Source organism: Pinus tabuliformis, chromosome X (genome assembly GCF_031772625.1).
Source record: "Pinus tabuliformis cultivar Carrire ecotype Pingquan chromosome X, CPIR1, whole genome shotgun sequence".
NCBI lineage: Eukaryota > Viridiplantae > Streptophyta > Pinopsida > Pinales > Pinaceae > Pinus > Pinus tabuliformis.
The window spans coordinates 63,851,151-63,872,244 of record NC_142308.1 but is presented as its reverse complement, the minus strand read 5'-3'; positions in this window follow the sequence as shown (position 1 = coordinate 63,872,244).

The following is a 21,094-nucleotide window of genomic DNA, read 5'->3' as shown; positions in this document are numbered from 1 at the left end:
AGCGGGCTCCACTGCCGGGGCAGCGACTGGCGGTCTCGGACGAACTGCTGGACGAACAGGACCAACATCTGCATACACCCAAGAGTATGATTAAAAGTCTTGATAGAATAAAGCACAGCAACATTATGAATAAAAGCAGTAAACAGTGATATGGTCAAAGAGTTTACCAATAGCGCCCCACTGTTCGCCATCCGGTAGCACCAAATCCAGATCACCTCGGAAATCCATACCCACATATGGATACTCGGAAAAGACCATCTCCTGGCGCTCGAACCACTTGAAGAAGGCATCAGTGAAAGTAATCTGAGGATGACCAGCATGCCTAGACATGTGATCGACCATCCTCTGCATGCGTGGCTCGGTAGGAGAAGGCAAGTCGAGTACAATATACTGAGGCTGCATCAGTGGGATTTTCTCCAAAGCGAAGGCAGTCAGAATAGAACCATACCCAAAGTTCTTCAGCTTCCCGTCCTTTACCTTGGTCAATTGACTTTTCATCTGAGCAAGTACTGCATCACACCAGTTGAATACTTTCGGTTGGAGACACTCCAAGGCGTGCTGCACATAAGATCTGTTGGCAACATGTAGAGCTGCGCTACCGGCCATCCTACCAATGGTATACAGAATGGACCTGAGAGACCTGTCAGTAATCTCACGGATAACAACCTTGCCGTCTCTGCTCGGCTGGGAACCTTCCCTACAATACTGGCGGACATAATCTCTCACGGAGTCAGTCCCCCGGGTCGAACCTGACAAAGAAATGGGGGCACCCCGCCTTGACAACCCAGTCAAGAAGTAAATGTCCTCTATGGTCAAGGGGATGGATTTTCCCCTAATCTGGAATACTTGGTTAATGGGATCCCAAGCATCGAGCATATACTGCAGTAGAGAGATCTGTGCTCTCATGCTAGAGATACGGAAAAACTTCAGCAGGCCACAGTTCCGCAGCGCGTTCACCGTGACAGGGTCATGGAGGGCAATCATGTCCTCCTCTTCATGTTCTCGTTCTCGCCATGTAAGGGACATTTTGCTCAAAGATCCCTGCAAAACAAACATGAGAAGGAGTAAGTTCCTGAGTTTGATGAGAAACTGGAAAAATTTCATCAAAAAATGTGCATAGAGCTGTTTTTCTAAGATCAGCGCAGTTGGCAAGTGTCCTACCTGCGTTGAAGGTCAAACTGCCTTAAGGCAGATTGACATTCAGCGCAGGTTTCGAATGGACTGCCTCCGCTGATGCCAGAGCGCCCTAATGAAACCCCAGGGGCTCATGGGGGCAGGAAAACAGGCACAAAACTGAAAAGGGAAACCATGAAAAGAAAGAGCTAGGGTTTAGCTCCTACCTGGTCCAGACGGCGCTGAAAATCGTCCGCAGAATCTCCTGGAATGAGCTGGTGAAAATCAAGGGGGAAGAGGCACCTCCAAAGCTCCAACAAACCAAATTCAAATGAAATGGTAAAATGAGAGGTAAAAACACCTTTTAATGGATTTTTACGTAGTTCAAAGCGAAATATTAGGGTTATAATCTCATTTTCATCCAAATATTATTCATTTCTAACAAAGTTTGTTGCAGCAATTGAGAATGCAGTACTATCCTTGAAAAGAGAAAAGCTATTTATGGTAGAAATCAAAATTTGACTATATAATCGAGCAGTTTTAGCATAAAGTTCATGCTCGTTAAAAAATAAACGCAAGATGCGGGTGTCTCAGAGGTAAACGGAGCGGTGCCACATGACAAGCACACGCTGCCACGTGAAGAGGACTGGGCTATTAATGCCCCAAGCCGTCGAAATCCTGGTTTAAGGGAGCCGCTTCAGAGCAGCCTTAATGGAGCCGCTGAAGATGATGGCAGGCCTGCGTAAGGCATTCAATGCGGATCACTTCTCAAGAATTGGACATGAGAATAAAGGCAAATGTTGGCCGGCGAAGGCAGCGCACTGTGGTTCAGGGAATGTTCATAGTTTATGTTTTATTTGGGTGGTGGAGAGCTGGGGTGAGGACAGTTTCCCCCCTGAGCATCTCGGCCTGTGTTTACGCTCTTTGGAGCTCCGTCTGGCTGTATCTAGGAGGCGGCAAGAGGCGGAAGGGGCTTGCATACCGTTTCGGGGAGCCGGTGTTCAGCTCAAAGGACGGGAGGTTACGATGGTGCGTGAGAGAATGCCTTGCAGGAGGGGTTCTGGGAGTGGACAATTCCCCCGCCCACCTGCAGCAGACATACATCATCATTGTTGTTGTGTTTATTGCTATCGCAGAGTGGGAGCTAACCCAATTCCTGCAAGTCAAGTCATGGAAGTTGGCAGTTCCGTTGAGGGGGCGCCCAGGCTTCCAGCTTTTGGTTCGGTTATTTTCTCACTGGGCAGCTCTGAGGGCAATGAAGGGATTAACGCACATATCTCTGTGCTCTTCACCAAAACTCCTGCGGTGGATGATGATGGGTCATCGCTGGTTCTGGCGGAGGACGGCACAGAGCAGGGGAAGGGGAAACTCCCACTGGGGGAGCAGTCAAATTTGGTGGCCTGCTCCGAGAGAGGCAAAGGTAAGGTTCTGTTGGGGGAGTCGTCCACTGCTGCGGGCACTTCTGGAGGGGCAAGTCTTCAGCCTCACCCCCAATGTCGAGGCCATGCACAGTCATCCCCTTCGCAAAGTCCATTGGCTACGGGAGAAAGCGCGTCTGAAGGTGAAGGCGGAAGCAGAAGCATGGAGGAAGAGTCCGAGGACTAGCTCTCACCAACGCTCTCATGCTTTAGTCTTCTTTTCTCAGGTCGGGTCCTTTCATGTTGGGTTCAGGGGTCTGGTTAATTGTCAATTCCATGTTTTTGTTATGATGGTTAAGTGTCTCGGAACTAAGTCCTGCGCGCGGTCTTCACGGACGCAGCAGGCGCGAAGTAGTGTGTCTGGTATATGTCAATTTTTGTCTTTTGTAATTGCCTGGCTAGGCCTTCAGGCCATGCAGATCTGGCTCTTGTCACAGTTTGTCTCGTGTTATAAATATGTTTCAAGATGCCCCTGCGCGGGCTATCATAGTGTGAGTAGCATAGTTCTCAGTGTCAAGCATTTTGTTCCTTTTGCTAACATTGCCCTGTGTGGCAATTTCATGAAACGGTCAATGTCACCCATGGAGACTCCTTTGGCCATGGGTAGCCAGCTTCCTTGGATGTAAAGTATTTGTTGTACATATTAATATATCAGTAGTTAGTATTGCCGATAGAAAAAAAAAAAAAAAAACGCAAGATCCGAGCAGTTTTAACGCGGTCTTCATGCTCGTTAAAAAATAAATAAAAGCAGTGAGCAGAGTTTCCTCCAGTGTTTAAGCTCATTTTTATCTAAAAAATGAACCTATCCCGGTAAATAACCACAGTGATCGTAAATTTATCAGCCATAAAAGCCTTGGTCGTGTTTGCACCTGCCACCTCCACTTTTCATTTGGCCGATCGTTCACCTCCATATGATTGTTTACCCATTTTGAGGAACAGCTGCAAAGAGTGATTTCACCTAGCCATCCTTGTGACACTGCCGTGATTGGAAAATTCCAACCTGTACCTGGAATCAGTTGCTATCCCTGTTTATCACTCGTTCCTCAAAAGACGAGTCTTCTTTAAGCCCTTTTCAACTGACTCGTAAAATATGAAAAGATTGCCGAGTTTTGGCCTTCCAGCTCGTTAAAGTGACCGGAAGAGCTATCCCTCCTCTAGATTTTAATCTTTTTGGACCTGAGGGATTATTGCACAAAAAGGTCGAGCGCTTGTTTTATTCGGCTCGTTAAAGTTATCGAAAACTCATCCCTTCTGTATTGTTTTATACTTTTTCGGACTTAAGGGATTAGATGACGAAAAAGGAATTTTGGATTTAACTTTATGTACCTTTTCAGACTCTCTAAAAATGAAAAGGACCAAGTTATCCTTGTCGTTAGACTCGTTAAAATGATTAAATAGCGACAAACTTGTCTTTAGACGAGAACGAGTTTCCCTATCGCTAGGCTCGTTAAAACATAGCGATGGGCTTGCCCGAAGGGCAGGTTATAGAACAAGCATATGTTATCCTCCTCAAGCTTGACAAAAATAAAGAGGTACTGGTCAGCAATGACTGGGGAAAAATTGGGAAAGATCAAGAAAACTTTGATGGTAGCAGGTCGCTCTTGAACATGACACTTTTCCTCCGTATCACAATCGGGTTGGGTTGTTTCATTCACCGGTCACATCACCATGGTCTCGCCATACCATCCATATTTGGGGTAATGCTACCAATCCATCGTATCAGTGTCGCCATATGTTCAAGAGAAGTCGTTCAGAAAGAGTCAACCGGGTCCCATCCACTGCCATACATTATCCTTCATCCATTCATGACCGCCACCCTGAATCATATGTCACAGATTGTTTTCACCTCCATTAAAATCATTAGCTCCGTTCTGTGTCACTGATGTGGGATTCATTAAGGCCCTCCTGTGATGGATCGCTTCTTGTCGACATCAGCTCATTATCCAAGAAGTTGATCTAGGAACAACCCCTTCAGTACTTTGAAGCTTGCATGCCTCAATGGCAAGTTTCTCACTTCCGGCGACAGGTATACATCAATGACCTTCGACCAAAAGATTTTGCGTGGTGTTCGACGCCAACTCCTTTATTCACACCACGTGAATTGTACTGCAGTACCTTGAAGGTCATTATCATTATCGGTGATTCCTCTCGCGCTTGTTAACGGTTTACATCATTGACCGGTAATCAACCGATGTCTTTCCATGTTCGACTTCAGCGCAATTCCCACATGGATCGACTTGTACTTAGAGTGAAGATCGAACGAGTTTGAAGACCCCGGATCTAGTTTCATCCATCCGGGCTGCGATATATATTCAGGAAAAATAAAGACATTTGACATGTACATCATTGCAGCAGATGATCATCCTACTCAAAGGATGATAATTTTCACCAAAATTATCAGTCTACCATCAGACGATCGTCTGTTCTATGTACAAAAATGAATTTATAAAGTTGAGCATGGGAATGCCCGCCTCAGCTAGATCATGAAAGCAGTATGAATCATAATGTATTGTATTGTATGTTATTACAGGTCTCCTCCCAGCAGATGGATGAACTTCGGACCCTCCTAGATAAAGCATTTCACCTGATAAACGGCCTCATACTTTAGGGGGCAACTGTTATAGACATTTTTGTGCCTTGCATCGCTGAGCATGGAATGTCAATAATCAAGGGATCCAAAGTCCCTAAACATGTTGTTCCTACCCCTAGAGGAACAAGGCCAAGTAACCACAGCAATTCACAAAAGTTCTCCACCTGAAAACACTCAAAAACAAGGCAATTCTGGATCATGTCAACTGCTCCACTGAGCATCTACGCTGAATGTCAACTGCTCCACTGTCTACCTGCGTTGAATTTCAACTGCAAAGAAGGCTACCTGCGCTGAGCGAGTTTGGACAAGTGGCAGAGTCATTTCTCAAGGTGTCAATGCCCAGGAAGCTTCCAAAATGACACTTGGATCAGGGAATTCGACTGGTGATGAGTAAGAGGTTCCAAATCTCCAAGTGGAAGCAAGAACCTCCAAGTGGACTCAAGAACTGAAGTGGGAGAGGACACTAGTCAGCTTCATGCCAGCCTCAAGCTGACTCATCCTCTCTCCAAAACTCCTATATATAGATCTCTCTCATGAGGTCTGGAGAGGCTGGAATTTGGTATTTGCAAAGAATTGCTGTTGGTTTGTGGCTAGAAACATTGGGTGTGTTATGCTTTGAAAGGAGCTGAAGAAGGAATTCCATTCTGCTGGGAAGGAGATGCTGGGTTGGAGCCCTATGGGTTGTATCTCTTCCTGAATCCTGTTACTTTCAATAAAGCTATCTTGATTCTTTCCTATATGCTAGTGTATTTTGTATGATTGCATTAGTATATTTGATTTACTTCTAATCCTGAATCATTTATGAATATGTATATTTGCCTTTGTATTGTGTTCTTCTCTTGTCGCAAGTAGCTGTTCTCTTGTCACAGGTAGTTGTTCTCTTGGGATCTCGTGGGATTCAAGTAGTTGTTCTCTTGATCAAGCGAGGAGGCAAGTAGCTGTGGACACAAAAAGAGAAGAGGATCTAGTTCGAGGGACAACCGCAAGACAACGGTAAGTCTGTCGATCTCTCCTCTTTCACATTTCATAAAGGAAGAAATCATAGTAGCTGTATTCGTTTGTTGCTAAGGCGCTGTCACACCTTAGGTGGATAGGATCGTCCTAAATAGGCATTTTTCCCCGCAACAACAGTATAAACATGGGCACAATGTAAGAATAATTTTCTTATGATGTTAAAATCATAGATCATCCAAGCTACTTTTGCTCACTTGATTCCTTACACAAACAGGAATCTTGCATGCCATCTTCATATTCATTAAATAAGGTTAAATAGTCTCTCTTACACAAGAATATCCCCTAATGAAACCTTGTCTCACAAAATGGCATTTTAATATATGCATATAAATATTGACCTGATCATGAACATATCGTAGATTTATAAATATGCATTGGGTTAAGCCTAGAGAACTTCCCTTGCACTATTCTCATGGCTACCATGTCATTGTCCATTATTTCCCATGGACTAACCAACTACTTGGCCATCATGTTGTTGTTCACTCAGTCATGAGCGTAACAAATATGTACTTGTGTTAAATAAAACCAAGGCTTAGATGACTCCCTGTATATAAGTAAGGAACACATTAGTTAATGGAACTCACTTTCACAAGTCCTCCTTTCACCTTCCCTTTTCACATTGTTGTTGTGCGGCAATTTCTAGCCACTTATGTTTTCAAGGATAATATATGCCTAATGTCGTATCCAAGAGTAACTTTCTAGCATGTTGCAACATTGGCCTGTTTTCAACCCATCTGCCCAGCTTGAAGTTCCTCATCACCTGGAATGCATTTGACTGCTCATTATTCATGTCAACCACTTGCGGCCCTCTTCAACTCTTAGGCTTTGTGGCCTCCCTGCCACCTTCAATCAATTTGACTTAAGGCCCTAAGCCCCAAGTATGTAAATTAAAGGATTGTCATGACATCAATAGGCACTGCAAGAGGCAAGGTAAGAGGCAACACTACAAAAGAGAATAAAATCTATGATCACAATCATAAAGGAAACCATGCAAGTAAACATCCATGGCCATGCATAATCTAAAATCAAAATGATATCAATCATGAAAGTAATGATTTAAGAGCCACCATCTATAGATATTAAAATAAAATAGTCCCCAAAATCAATTTTCTTTATCCCCATGAATCCAACGTTTATGGCACTTCGAGCCATCATACATGTATGCATATGTATACACATAAATATTTATATCCTTATATCATAACCATTTTGAGACTTCTTTACAAGGCTCACAACAACCTTGAAGTCTCACAGTCCCCAAAATTTCATAGGGAATCTCTTCAACACATATATGTATATATCAAGGAGCTTGAGGGAATTCCCTCTCCTCCTTCTTGGCATCCTGCATCGTTGTTTCATGCTCTTGTCACTCGTAGGGGCTATTGTCTTTATTCGTCTTGCAGGGACAACCCTTTTTCAAATGCTTTTCACCACATCACCAATAGGAGAAAATCCTTTTATCCTTTTCAACCTCACAAGGCCTCTTCCTGCCAATGTCATCTTTCCTTGAAGGCCTCTTTGAATATTCAATTTGATATGTCAATTTGCAACTATTTTTGCAGTTTGGCATTCCATTTGGTTAGTTCTTGTTGTTCCCTAGTGATATTTCTTAGTTCTTCCCTACAAATATTTAACTCGTCCTCTAAGTCCTTGAGCTCAACCTCCAAACTTCTTAAGGTTCTTTTCCTTTGGAGGGATGTCCCTCTTTCTTGTTCTCGGTGGACTTGATCCATTTCTTGTTGTACCATGCCACCATACGTGTCTTCTTTCGCTGCCATTGAGTCTTGCTATGTGCTGCCACAAACACTCAATTGTTAGTGCATTAATAAATGTAAACAAATACACCAATTACCTTGCTTTTTTGTACCAAGCACTCTTCCCTACAACTGCACACATGTCTTAATTCACTCTTGTCACATGTATCAAAATCTATGACATAAATACATATATCAATATGATTTCTCAAAAACCATAATTTCTACATGCACATGCACACATCAGCTCATTTATAACCATGCTTTCAGAATGTCCCAGTTTCTTTGTCAAGTTTAGATGTAAATGGGAAACCAGATACTATGAAGAAATCAACATCATTAATTTCATTGAGTCTCTGTACCGAGACCAAAGCAACAATTCAAATTAAGCCTTCACACTAGGGCTAGCAATCAAGGCATCCGCAACCTTAAGGAAATCAATTATAACATTTTATGATCCATGTGGATATTAGTGGCCACCCACCTATTCCACTTGATCCCCTAGCATTGTTTCCTTTCATATTCCTATTTCTAGCATAGTTTCCTATTTCAACAGTTTTCTATATTTGGTAATTTATAGGTCCTGAACTTCCAGAGTCATTTTCAGGACCTAAACGACATTTTTTTGGGGAAACGGGCACACAAAGATCAAAGATCCATTGTTACAGGTCATTTTGTCGCATCCAATCAAATGGCCTGAAAACAGGATCAATCAACGTCCTTAACACCTTGCAATTATCCCTTTACAAAGACCTAAGCATTACCTCTCCAAAAAGTCTGAGTTTTTGGGTCAATCGACTAAAAAACTATGTTTTTGGCCCTAGAGCACCCTGCACTTCAGTTCACCTGCAATGGTTGCAAGTTGCATAACTGAGCACCTGCACTAACCAGCGTAGGTTTCCCTTCTTTGCAAGTGCGATGGTTCTAGATTTTCGGGAAAAAGAATAATTATGAAACTTCTCCTTCTAGAAACTTCTAAGGTGGCTTTAACCATTTACCATTAGTAGAAATCTTGAATTCCTACTCTAGAGGTCTTATCTCTTATCCCTAGAGCTTATCCTCCTTCATATGTGGATCTAAATCCTAGATTGGTAAAACCCAAACTAACCTATTTACCCTATAAATTGATTGCCTCCCATAGAGTCTGGCTTGGATTTTTGAGATTAATAGTGCCGTCATGTTGCTACTTTGATTTTAAGGAATCAACATACATTGATGCATTAGGGTGGAGGTTGAAGTTTTCTTTGTGGCAAGGAAGGACAAGATAATTGGGGAGACCTCTACAAAGTCAAGAATCTATAAATGGTTGTAAGTCTGTCCTTCATTTATTAATACAAAAATCACTTTGTTTTCCTATACTTTTGTCATGTTGATTCTTATGTATTTCAATGCCTTTTGATTCATCGATTAGAGACATTAGTTTATGTTATGTGGATATTGTAGTTCTCTTGCTTGTTTTATTCATTTTGCAGGTTCCATTTATAGCACTCGAACCTAGAGCTGGAGCTTACAAGCAAGGAGAAGAGGAGGGCTTACTACAGATTCCAAGTAGGTCTTTCTTCTATATTCTAATTTCTCTAAGGAAAACATAGATCTTTTTTCCCCTGTTGTTTCTAGATCAAGCCACTAGATCGAGGGAGTTCTCTTTTGTCTACTTAAGATAATTTTCCACATAACAACTTGACAACTCCACTGGGAATCGAACCCAAAATCCCTGGTTTCACATTGTTTCCTTTTAGTTTCCTATTTATAGCATAGTTTCCTATTTTAGCAGTTTTCTATTTTTGGAAATTCACAGGTCCTAAATTTCCAGATTCGTTTTGAGGCCCTAAACGACGTTTTTTGGGGAAACAAGAAAATATGGATCAAAGGTCCATGATCCATGTTTACAGTTGAAACTTGTTTTCCTTAGATAGACCTTTCTAATGGGCTATTATGCATGCCAAACAAACAACGTATGCCAAAGTTATGACCCCAAGAAGTTGACATTCCAACTAACCCCATCGAGGCCCATACCTTTCGATGCTTCATCTCCTAGGGTTAGGTTTTTCGACTTTTAGGATTTCTCATTATTTCGTCAAGATAAAAGGGCCTTTGAGCCTCATTGTAACACAATTCAGAAGGCATGTAGATGTCACATCTCTTCTCAGAGATAAGTTACCATTGCCTCAGCTAGTTTGTTTTCATTCTACATGTAAACGACTTTCAACATTTTTTATTTATTAATTGAAGTTTTGTTTCATTGTATCTTTGTGTTGTTTTCTAAACCTATATTTCATTTTGTTCCCTTATAAATCCGGATCAGTTTATCATATCACCATTCAGATATTATACTCAGAGTTGAGCTCCATCCCAAAACCAAGGATATGTGCATTATTACCATGCTACATACTTAATACACTTAATTCACCAAGTAAGCATATTTATTATTCAAGAAAAAACCGATTATAGACTGGATTTTAGCACCTAAACATTAATTTAGTTAATTTTCTTAAAAATCATTATGAAACCCCTTTGCAGGATCTCATGCTATCACTTGTCCATGATAAGACCATCCAGTCCAAGTGATGAACCTAAAAGCTCTTAAACCACTTTGTGACACACCCTCCTAATACTGACCCAAAACACAAGTTAGAAGGAAGTGATCACTATGTTTACCTAAGATCTAATGTCATGGAAATGGGGTCTAAGAATTTTGATATTTTTCAACTTTCTTAAAACTTCACATGGATGACTTCATTCCATTCGTATTGTCAAGACAATTATGGTGATATAAATGTTTTCTTGATCCTATCTCCGAATCAAAAGTTATGGCCATTTAAATTTCTCAGTGCCACATCATCCATCCGCCACATGGAATCCACGTGGCCTCCACACGATTGTCTAAATCATCCCACTGCTGAAACGTGGCATCAATACAATGGATGTTGAATCATTCATGATGGTCATCCCTTGTCTTCCTGCAGGCCCACATGGCTTAAGCTTACATGCATATCAGATGTCAGGGTCAGTGGGTGCGAGTCCCCCGATGCCACAGCATCCCAGGATTTACTTGTCACCGGGAATCCTTTTCCCCGTAGCGTTGGTTCCTCTGAGAAAGATTATTGTGGAGAACTCCCATGCCAACGTTCTTCCGCCCCAAGAGTTTCCTTCAAGAAGGGTTCTCACTGAGAAATCCCCCTTCTACCAGCGTTAAAACTTTCGAGATCCTTTGCCACTGAAACCCACCTATGTGAGCCACATCATCTCGGGAGTATTTTCTCACCAAAAATTCCATTGTCGCAAGAAAAATCCTCTATTATTCCTCCAAGGCCGATTCTCGTCGATAATTGTTATCGCTGAGAACCACAACACACTCAGTTGTTTTCTCCAAGAGCGTTTCCTCCAAGACTCCAACATGTGACGGGTCCATGCACATTAATCGATGGTTATATCTTTGTCTTGGGATGGAATATCAAGATTTATTTTCGTGGTGTTTTTGGAGAGGCAGCTCAGACGTAACCTCTAAGATACGAGATTTGAGAAACATGGTCTCATGCCTAGTCATAGGGATAACAAAGGATGTCAATGAAGACTGAGGTTTAGTTAAAATCTCGTCTCGAAATTAAATAAAAGGGACTCCTCCCTGCACACAATTATGTAATGCATTCGAGACCACGGGGGTTCTACGCGAGTCTCGAGCTGAGTATGCCATACGGCTACATTGATCCAATATCAAGGAGTTCAACCTTGGCTTGACTATAGTGGTTATACCTCGAACATGGGCCATAATGACATACTTGCTCTTGAATCCAGTGGTTTTCTCAAAGGAATTCGCCTCACTCTCTATACAAATTGCATAACTAGACTGTGTGATAATTCCATAATGCAGTGTTGAACATGGTTTTATAATAGATCCACCACTTGAATGGTCACCACTATGGGTTGAATGAAGAACATTAGTGCTCTTTACCAGGCTCAGGAGACTAAACCAATATCATCAATAGAAACTTAAACACGCAGTCATACCATTGACAATCATGCACACAACATGCACATAGTTTTGTCAATAGCAAAAGCCAATCACTTACCCCATTAATCTCTCAAGCTTATTTAGCCCTTTGAGCAAAAAAAGTCACTACATCCCATATCCATACAACACAGGGAATTTCAACTATTCCTGTAACAATAATACAAAAGACTAAGTGTCCAAAACATATAGTTCTCTTAACAAGTGTTCCCTACACTCACATGGATGTAAGTTGCATCTTCAATACCTACATGAAAGACATGACTACCAAAACATACAACCAAGAATATTATGAAGAAATTTAAAGCCTTCAAGCTCGGGGAACTAACCATCCCTTATGCAACAACATTAAGTTAGGCATTTGCATTTAAATTCATGTATGAAGGCACTATTGTAAGACCACAATACCAAGGAAACATGCTTCAAAACTTTAAATCTTATAATCACAATAAAATCAACTATTATTTTTACAGGAAACATTAGGATAATTAGTCATATTTAAATTTGTTGAAAAATGCAGCAATAAATTCTCAATTTGATTTTGCCTTGATTAAATTGAGAAAATTCGAATTTCCACATCAGTAGACAACGTGGATGTGGTTAACTTGTGTGACATGGCTTGTGTCACCTAGTTTACTCAATAAATTCAAGTTGGAGGAGTTAGAGTTCAGTTAAGCATGTGTGATTAGTAATTTGTAGCAATCAAAGTCGGTTATCTCAAGTTGTTTTCAGTTAAACTAGTTTCAATTGTTGGAGGAACTAGTCAAAGGTTAGTTGTGCAGTGGGAATTCAGTCAAACTCAATGATCATCCAATTTACTGGTCAATCAACCCAAAATAGCTAGTGCATGTAGAGAATTTGAGTTCTCCAACTGTGGTGGAGATTCCAAGGTAGTGTAACATCCATTGTAGACTAGTCTTGAGTGTACAAGTGTTGCATGCAGTCAGATAATCAACATTGGGAATTACGCAATCCATTTTGGAGAAATTCCTAATAATAGGGGCCTAATTTCTCAGGAATTATGCAAGGAAATAAGGGCTCAAGTAGAGGCAAAAATTGACTAAGTCTAGGTTAGAGCTTCTCAATGAGCAGAGAGATAGGTTATTCACTTGCAGGTTATGCTCAGTTGAGAAATGCAATTGTAATACATCTATATTCATCAAATTAATGCAAGTATACATTGAGGTTTTTAGCATATTGATTTCCCTAAGAAAAGTATTATGTGCATGTGTGTTATTTCTTATTGCGTGCTTGGAATTTTTGTTCTAAATTGTGAAAATTAACTTCTGTGGAGCAGTAGAGTAGATTTGTCTTGTGATTTTGATTAAAACTTCATGAGCAGTTGCAAATATAAACCATAATTTTTACATGGTATCATAGCAAGATTCACATTAGAGCAGGAATTTCGAAGTTGTTTCTCAGGAGGATCGAATTTGAAGTTTAGTGCAGCAGGATCTCTTCAAAGCTAAGAAGATGACCTTCAACATGTTGAGGCTAGAGTATGCTTTGGAAGGCACCTCTAATTTCATCGCATGGAAGGATCGCATGGAGGCGGTATTGGATGATACTGGATTGGTAAAATGCATCAAGACAGATGTTACAAAACCACAAGCATATAATGTCTAGAACCTTTCTCAATGGAAGAAACATGTAGCCAAGGCGATGAGAATAATCTTGGAGGGATTATGAGATCACATTGTCTCAAATATCCATGGGAAAGAAACTTCATTTGCAATGTGGAAGCATTGATAGAATTGATCAAGAATAATAGTGACCACATGAATCTGGCACTCAAGGATAAACTTTGAAGTATCAAGATACAGAAGAATGACATTGTTCCACAGTATATGAGCAAGTTCACACAATATCATGATGAAATTGGTGGGGTTGGTGTTAATGTTGCAGGAGAGGAGTTGGTAATCCTAACCCTTCTAGGCCTTCCGAAGAGCTGTCATAGCTATCAATATTCAGTGAATAGGAGGGAGAAAATATTGAATTAGTAATTCTTATGGTTTGATTTGGTACAGGAGGAAATCAAGCAGAATACTAGAGATGGGACTTTATCCAAGGGTGAGGATGAATAAAAATTTGCATTGGTTGGAAAAGGAAAGAAGGGAAAAGGGAAGAAATCTCAATCCAAACTAGAATCCAGCCAAGGGGGTAAGAAGAAATATTTATTCAAAATTAAATGCTTCCATTGTCATGAATTTGGGCATTATGCCACGAAGTCTCCACATAAAAAGGAAAGCAAGAAGACCTCAGGAGGAGTAGCAGGTGAAGCTTTGGCTTTACAGTTTGAGCTTGACTTTACCCTTATTGCATGCGTGGCCAGCATAATGATGGGGAGTGTGTGGTACTTGGAATCAGGCGCATCATTCCACAGGATAGGGTGTATAGACTTTTTCAGTGACATGGATGCGAAATATCTCCATATGCACCTCAAGTCAGGGTATGATAGACTGTATAGCACGACTGGGATTGGTACAATTACCTTTCAGAGGGAGTCTAGCTCCCCTCTCACGCACAAGGATGTCATGTTCATTCCAGGCCTAAAGAAAAATATCATCTTTGTTTCATTTTTGGAAGACCATGGTTATGATGTGATATTTAGCAAACGAAAGGAATTCCTGAGACACATAGCCACGGGACAGGTGAAGAAGATCGAGTTTCATGTGAAGAATGTATATAAGCTAGATGTGGAAGAGTGTGTTGCATTAAGAACTAAGGGGGAGAAAGTGTAGGGTCCTGATGTCGGTGAACTTTGGCATATAAGACTTAGGCATTTGCATCATGGAGCCTTGAATATTATGCAACAAATAACCATTGGCCTCCCCAAAGGAGCACTTGGGCAGCAAGATGTACATAAAGGATGTACTTAGGGGGAGTACAAAAAATCCACATTCCATGATCAGGATAGAAAAGCACATGCAGTCCTAGAAAGGATCCGCTCTGGTGTTTGTGGACCTTTCTCGACAGCCTCCAATGTCGGAAACAAATAATTTTTCATTTGTATTTATGTCTTCTCGCGGAAGTGTTGGATCTTCTTCATGCGGAAGAAAGATGAGACATTCTCCAAGTTCGTAGAATTCAAGGCACAGGTTGAGAAATAAATCGGCAAGAAGGTGAAGGCTCTTATGATCGATAATGGAGGTGAGTACGTGTCGAATGAATTAAAAAAAAAAAAAAAAAAAAAAATTGTGCAAAAGAAGGCATTCGATGAGAGTTGATAGCACCCCACAACCCACAGCAGAATGGGGTGGCTAAGAGAAAAAACCGAAGCATTGTGGGAGCAGCGAGGGTGATGTTGCATAACCAAGGAAAACCTCTACATTTGTGGGTAGAGGCATGCAACACAACAACCTATTTGTATCACTGGATTCCTCATCGGATTCTGGGCATGATTACACTGGAGATATATTTCTCGGGGAGAAAGTCGGATGTGTCGCACTTCAGGATTTTTGGAGCCCTTGTTTACTGACATGTCTCTAAAGAATTAAGGAAGAATCTTGAGCCGACAATAGAATTGGGGGAATTTGTGGATTGTATAGAAACTCCCCACAACTACCTTGTGTACTTTCCATCCCTCAGAATGAGAGTTGTGCGAAGGGATGTAAAATTTGATGAGGAGAAAGTGATGTGGTGCTCTCTTGAGAGGGAACTTCAAATCCCATTAGAAGAGGAGCTTTTATCTCCAAAGGAGGAACCTCAGGAAGTTGTGGAGCAGCCACAAGTAAAGGAGCAAAGAGTGGAGACATCCACTCAAGCATAACCATCTAGAGAAGGGAGAAAAAGAACCATGGAAGCTGAAATACTTGTGCAAGATGCGAGGGAGAATGTGGGTAATCCTTCAAATCGGTGCAGGCAAAGAAGGTCACATGATTGGTACACTGGCTACGTGGCTCTAATGACTGAGCTTGTAAATACTGAGCCATCCTCTTTCGAGGAAGTAGTAGAGAAACCTGTATGGGTTGATGCAATGGTGGAGGAATCCAAATCTATGATAAAGAACAGTGTTTGGGAAGTGGTCCCAAGACTAGCAAATAAATCAGTTGTGGGTTCAAGATGGATCTTCAAGGTGAAGTAGGAAGTAGAAAAAAGCATAGAGAAGTATAAGGTCAGATTTGTGGCCAAGGGGTACTCTCAAGTTGAGGGAATTGACTATGAGGATACCTTTTCTCCTTTAGCAAGGTACTCATCGATCAATTCTTTCTCTAGCAGCGTAGATGGGGTGGAAGATCCACCAGATGGATGTAAAAACAAAATTTCTTAATAGGGTTATTGAGGAGGAGGTGTACATCGAGCAACCATAAGGCTTTGATACATTTGATCAAAAGTCTCATGTGTGCAGATTCAAGCGGGTGTTGTACAGTCTCGAACAGTACACCAGGATCGATAGCTATCTCACCGGTTTGGGCTTCACCAAAAGTGAAGCGGATACAAACCTATCTCATATCTTAGTAGAAGGTAAATTGCTTATTATTTGTCTTATATGTTCATGATTTGATTTTAATTGGTGATGAAAATTTTATCAGATCTTGCAAGGAGGACCTTACAAGGGAATTTGAAATGGGCATGGGTCTTATACACTACTTCCTCCATTTGGAAGTATGGCAAGGCAATGGGGAATTGATTGTATCTCAAGGCAAGTATGCCAACGAGATACTTCAGAGATTCTGCATGGATAGTTGCAAACCCATGGAGACACCTTTATAGACCAACTAGAGGAAGGAGGATGCCACTCCAGGTGAAGAAGCGGATGCTACCATTTATCGATAGTTATTGGGTTCACTGAGGTATCTTGTGAACACACGACTAGATATGTGCTATGCAGTCAACCAGCTGAGCTAAACTATGGTTAGTCCAACCAAATTATTTTGGAAGGAAACTAAGCATGTTTTTTAGTACCTCAGGGGCACTACCCAATTTAGACTATGGTACAGATGAACAATGAGAGTGAAGTTGTGTGGCTTCACAATTGCATATTGGGCAGGGAGTCTATCAAATCAGAAGAGTACATAAGGTTGAATTTTCAGTGTTGGGTCTGCAGCTCTTTTTTGGTACAACAGGAAGTAAAGATCTATGGCACTCAACTCGGTAGAAGCAGAATAAATGGTTGCAAGTCAATCAACATGTGAGGCGATCTAGATGAGAAAGATACATATTGGATTGTTTGGTCATATGATGGATCCAACTATGATTTATTGTGCTAATTAGAGTTACATCAAGATCTCTGAGAATCATGTTTTTCACAATTGATCAAAGCGTATAGATATCTGGTATCACCATTTATGGGATTGTGTGCAGAGGTGGATAATGTTGCTTCAGTACATTCCGATAGAGGAACAAAATACTGACATTTTGATAAAGGCCTTGTCAAGAGGGAAGTTTGAGTTCCACAGGTGTAGGATAGGGGTGGTTGATAATACCTTTCTTGCTAAGAGGGAGTGTTGAAAAATGCAACAAGAAATTCTCAATTTGATTTTTCCTTGATTAAATTGAGAAAAATTTAATTTCCACATAAGTAGACAACTTGGATGTAGTTAACTTGTGTGACATGGATTGTGTCACCTATTTTACTCATTAAATTTGAGTTGGAGGAGTTAGAGTTCAGTTAAGAATTTGTGATTTCTAATTTGTAGCAATCAAAGTCAGTTATCTCAAGGTTTTTTTCAGTTAAACTAGTTCCAATTGTTGGAGGAACTAGTGGAAGTTCAGTTGTGCAGTTGGACTTCAGTCAAACTAAGTGATCATCCAATTAACTGATCAATCGACCTAAAATAGATGGTGCATGCAGAGAATTCGAGTTCCCCGATTGTGGTGGAGATTCCAAGGAAGTGTAACATCAATTGTAGACTAGCCTTAAGTGTACAGGTGTTTCATGCAGTCAGATGACCAACCTTGGGAATTGCACAATCCATTTTGGATAAATTCCTAAATATTAGCATCCTAATTTCTCAGGAATTACGCAATAGGGGCTCAAGAAGAGGCATAAATTGACTAAGTCTAGGTCAAGGCTTATCAGTGAGCAAAGAGATAGGTTATTCACTTGCAGGTTGTGCTTAGTTGAGAAAATCAATTGTAATACATCTCTATTCATAAGATTAATGCAAGCAGGCATTGGGGTTTTTAGCAGATTTCTTTCCCCTAGAAAAATATTGTGTAGATGTGTGTTATTTCTTATTGCATGTCTGAATTTTTGTTCTAAATTGTGAATTAGCTTCCGTGGAGCAGTAGAGTAGGTTTGTGTTGTGTGATTTTGATTAAAACTTCATGAGCAGTTGCAAATCTACACCATAATTTCTACAAAATTTCCTTCCTAGAATCACAAATGAAAAATCACAATACATAGTGACATGAATCAAAATATCCTTTCCTTTCTAGTACAAGAAACCATAAACCAATCATGCAACAAGTGCAACATCAAATTAATAGTCTAACAAGAACTCAATAGCAAGGAATGCATTTAAACACTTACCTTGTCTAGTCCAAGAAACACAAACCCAAGTCAACAAGACTTATATCGATTTAGTTATGCCTAAACTCTTAGAAGGATGGAATGTAGACCCAAATACCTAACATACTTCACTAGAAGACTTGGAAAATCAACCATACAAGACACGCTGACCAATATGGCCAGGGATTAATGACTTTCCATTATTCCTACTCAAATGTGAAAATGGGAGCTAGCAAGAGCTTGCAATAAAATCATGGTTATATCACTGTAAGTATGAAAATACTATCATGTTGGTTTCTATTAAATAAACAATGTACACATCACCAATGGAGTGTGCTTTAAGCCAAGCACCATAATTGTAATCAACTCTGTAACTTGAATCCACCACATTGATCCAACGTATTCCAAGAGTAAAGTCAATCAATCATAACAGATAGTTGAGTAACTACTACAATCACATATCATACCTCATACAACATTGGCACCATTTCAAATCAGAATTGAAAACATATTTTCATTGTAAATAAGGAGCATGAGAAACACTTATCTCAAGATCTGATGTCGGCTAAGCCGACAATACCCACAGTATGCATATAAAATCCATAATCTCGTCTTTCCCAGGAATTTCAAAGACCTGCCTAGTCAAACCTTCATTACTTAAGGTTCAAGGCCCCTTAATTGGTCTTGTGGAACGAGTTAATAACTAACTCCAATCTGACCCTTTAGTAATCCTTTGCTGTGGAACCTTATAACTCATTCCTTTAACCTTTATAACTAGGGTTAACTCTATACTTATGCATATTAACCAAACCCCGCTCTACATGCCAACTTGTCCTTTATCGCAATCGCAGAGTTCAAAGGACTCAATAGAACATGCATTCAGGATTCCCGACTTGCAACATGCGATTGCCATTTTCCACCGTTGATTTCATCTACCAGATCAACGGTTGTCGCAATCTCTCATTGTACCAACCTGTGACTTCATCGCCTCTCGTATGCGATATGCAATAACATAACTGGACTTCAAATAATCGCGCCTATAAACTTCTTAGGTCCGCTCCTTTCCAATTTTTCAATTGAACAGCAACTGAACAATGCTCGAGATTGAACAGCAATCCGTAATTGAACAGCACTCGAGATTGAACAGAAATCTTTAATTGAACATCACTTCACCGATTGAACATCAATTTGCCAATTGAATAGCACTTCGCCGATTGAACAGAAATTCACCAATTGAACAGCACTTCATCGATTGAACAACAATTTTCCAATTGAACAGCAGTTTCATCCCACATTGACTTTCACTTTCCGTCGTTGATCTTCTCTCTCCATATCTAACGGTCATCACTTGTCCCGATCACCAAAACAATCTGATCGCCATCCTCCACCGATTGATCAAGGCACGCTTGATTTAATCATTCTATCTGATGGTATGCGGGTCTTCAACAAGCATGTGGGTTAATTACAGGTCTAATGTCGTATTTGACTATGACGTAAGCATTTGTATTTGCGATCGACGGCCAAAATCGATTGCGGGCCTTCAACTGCGATCAGGGCATCCCGTACTCTCTACCCCCGCTCAGTTGTAGATCACCATCGATCTACCAAATCTGTCAATCTGACGATCCAGATCGATTCCCGCCTTTCCCTTTCTGCGAGTACTTAGATTGAATCTTCGTCATTCATTTCTTTCTCTTATGTTGTACGACTTAATCTTAGTCGTCCATCACCTTCAACCTCGTTCGTTGATCTTCAAATCCAACGATTCCTGTGCAACGTTACCTCACTTCTTCGGGCTTCTCTTTACTTTGCTTTTATGTCGTTCTTTCAATGTTCCTCTGTGTTTCCGGTTTTCTTCAGAGTTCTGGTCCTTCGCTGTTCTACCCCATAACTTTTAAGTCTGTGTATTCATTCACCATGGTCACTCCCGAACTGTACTTTGATCCTTCAATCGGATTCAATGATCTGACAATCTTTCATCCTCGTTCTTCTTGTATTCTACCCAAACTCCACCTGCATACATATACTATGCAAAACCTCTAATTCACACACAATTTATCCTTCAATACTCAAACCACACATAAATTCAGAATTGAGTTGTTTGTATTAATAAACAGGTATTTACACAATTTCTTCTCTAAGACCTGATTTCCAATATCAGTGGCCTATGTTTCATAAGATGCCCGTAGGCTTACAATCAAACCTCTAACTACTAACTCGACTTGACTAACTAGCTAACCAACTAACCCCTTACTAAGCCTTTTAGGCTTACATTTATACAAAAGGATTCTACAACCAATTCCTGGTTTAGATCCATAAACTTCACAACAAAACCCTAGAATCTCTTCCTTATCTCTAAGGATCCTCTCTAATCCACAAAATCATGAACTAACTCCTAATCTAAGATTTGAAATTAATTCTCAAATCTCTTAATCTATCAACTACCATAATTCTCTCATGTTCTCCTACATTCGAGAACATTTACAATATGCTTCACAATACTTAATTAATTCCTATTTTCATTAAAATCACTCAAAACCTAAGTAATTACATTAATTCAACACTTAGAAAACCAAATGCCTTAAAAATACAAATCCCCCTATGTCTACTAAAATACAATGATATTGTTGAGATGAATGCTCCTACATCAGACTCCCAAAGTAGAAAATGTTCATGATCCCCTGATCATGTGTCTTCATATGTTGATAAAAAACCTCCAAGGTCCCAAACTTTAGTTTGTAG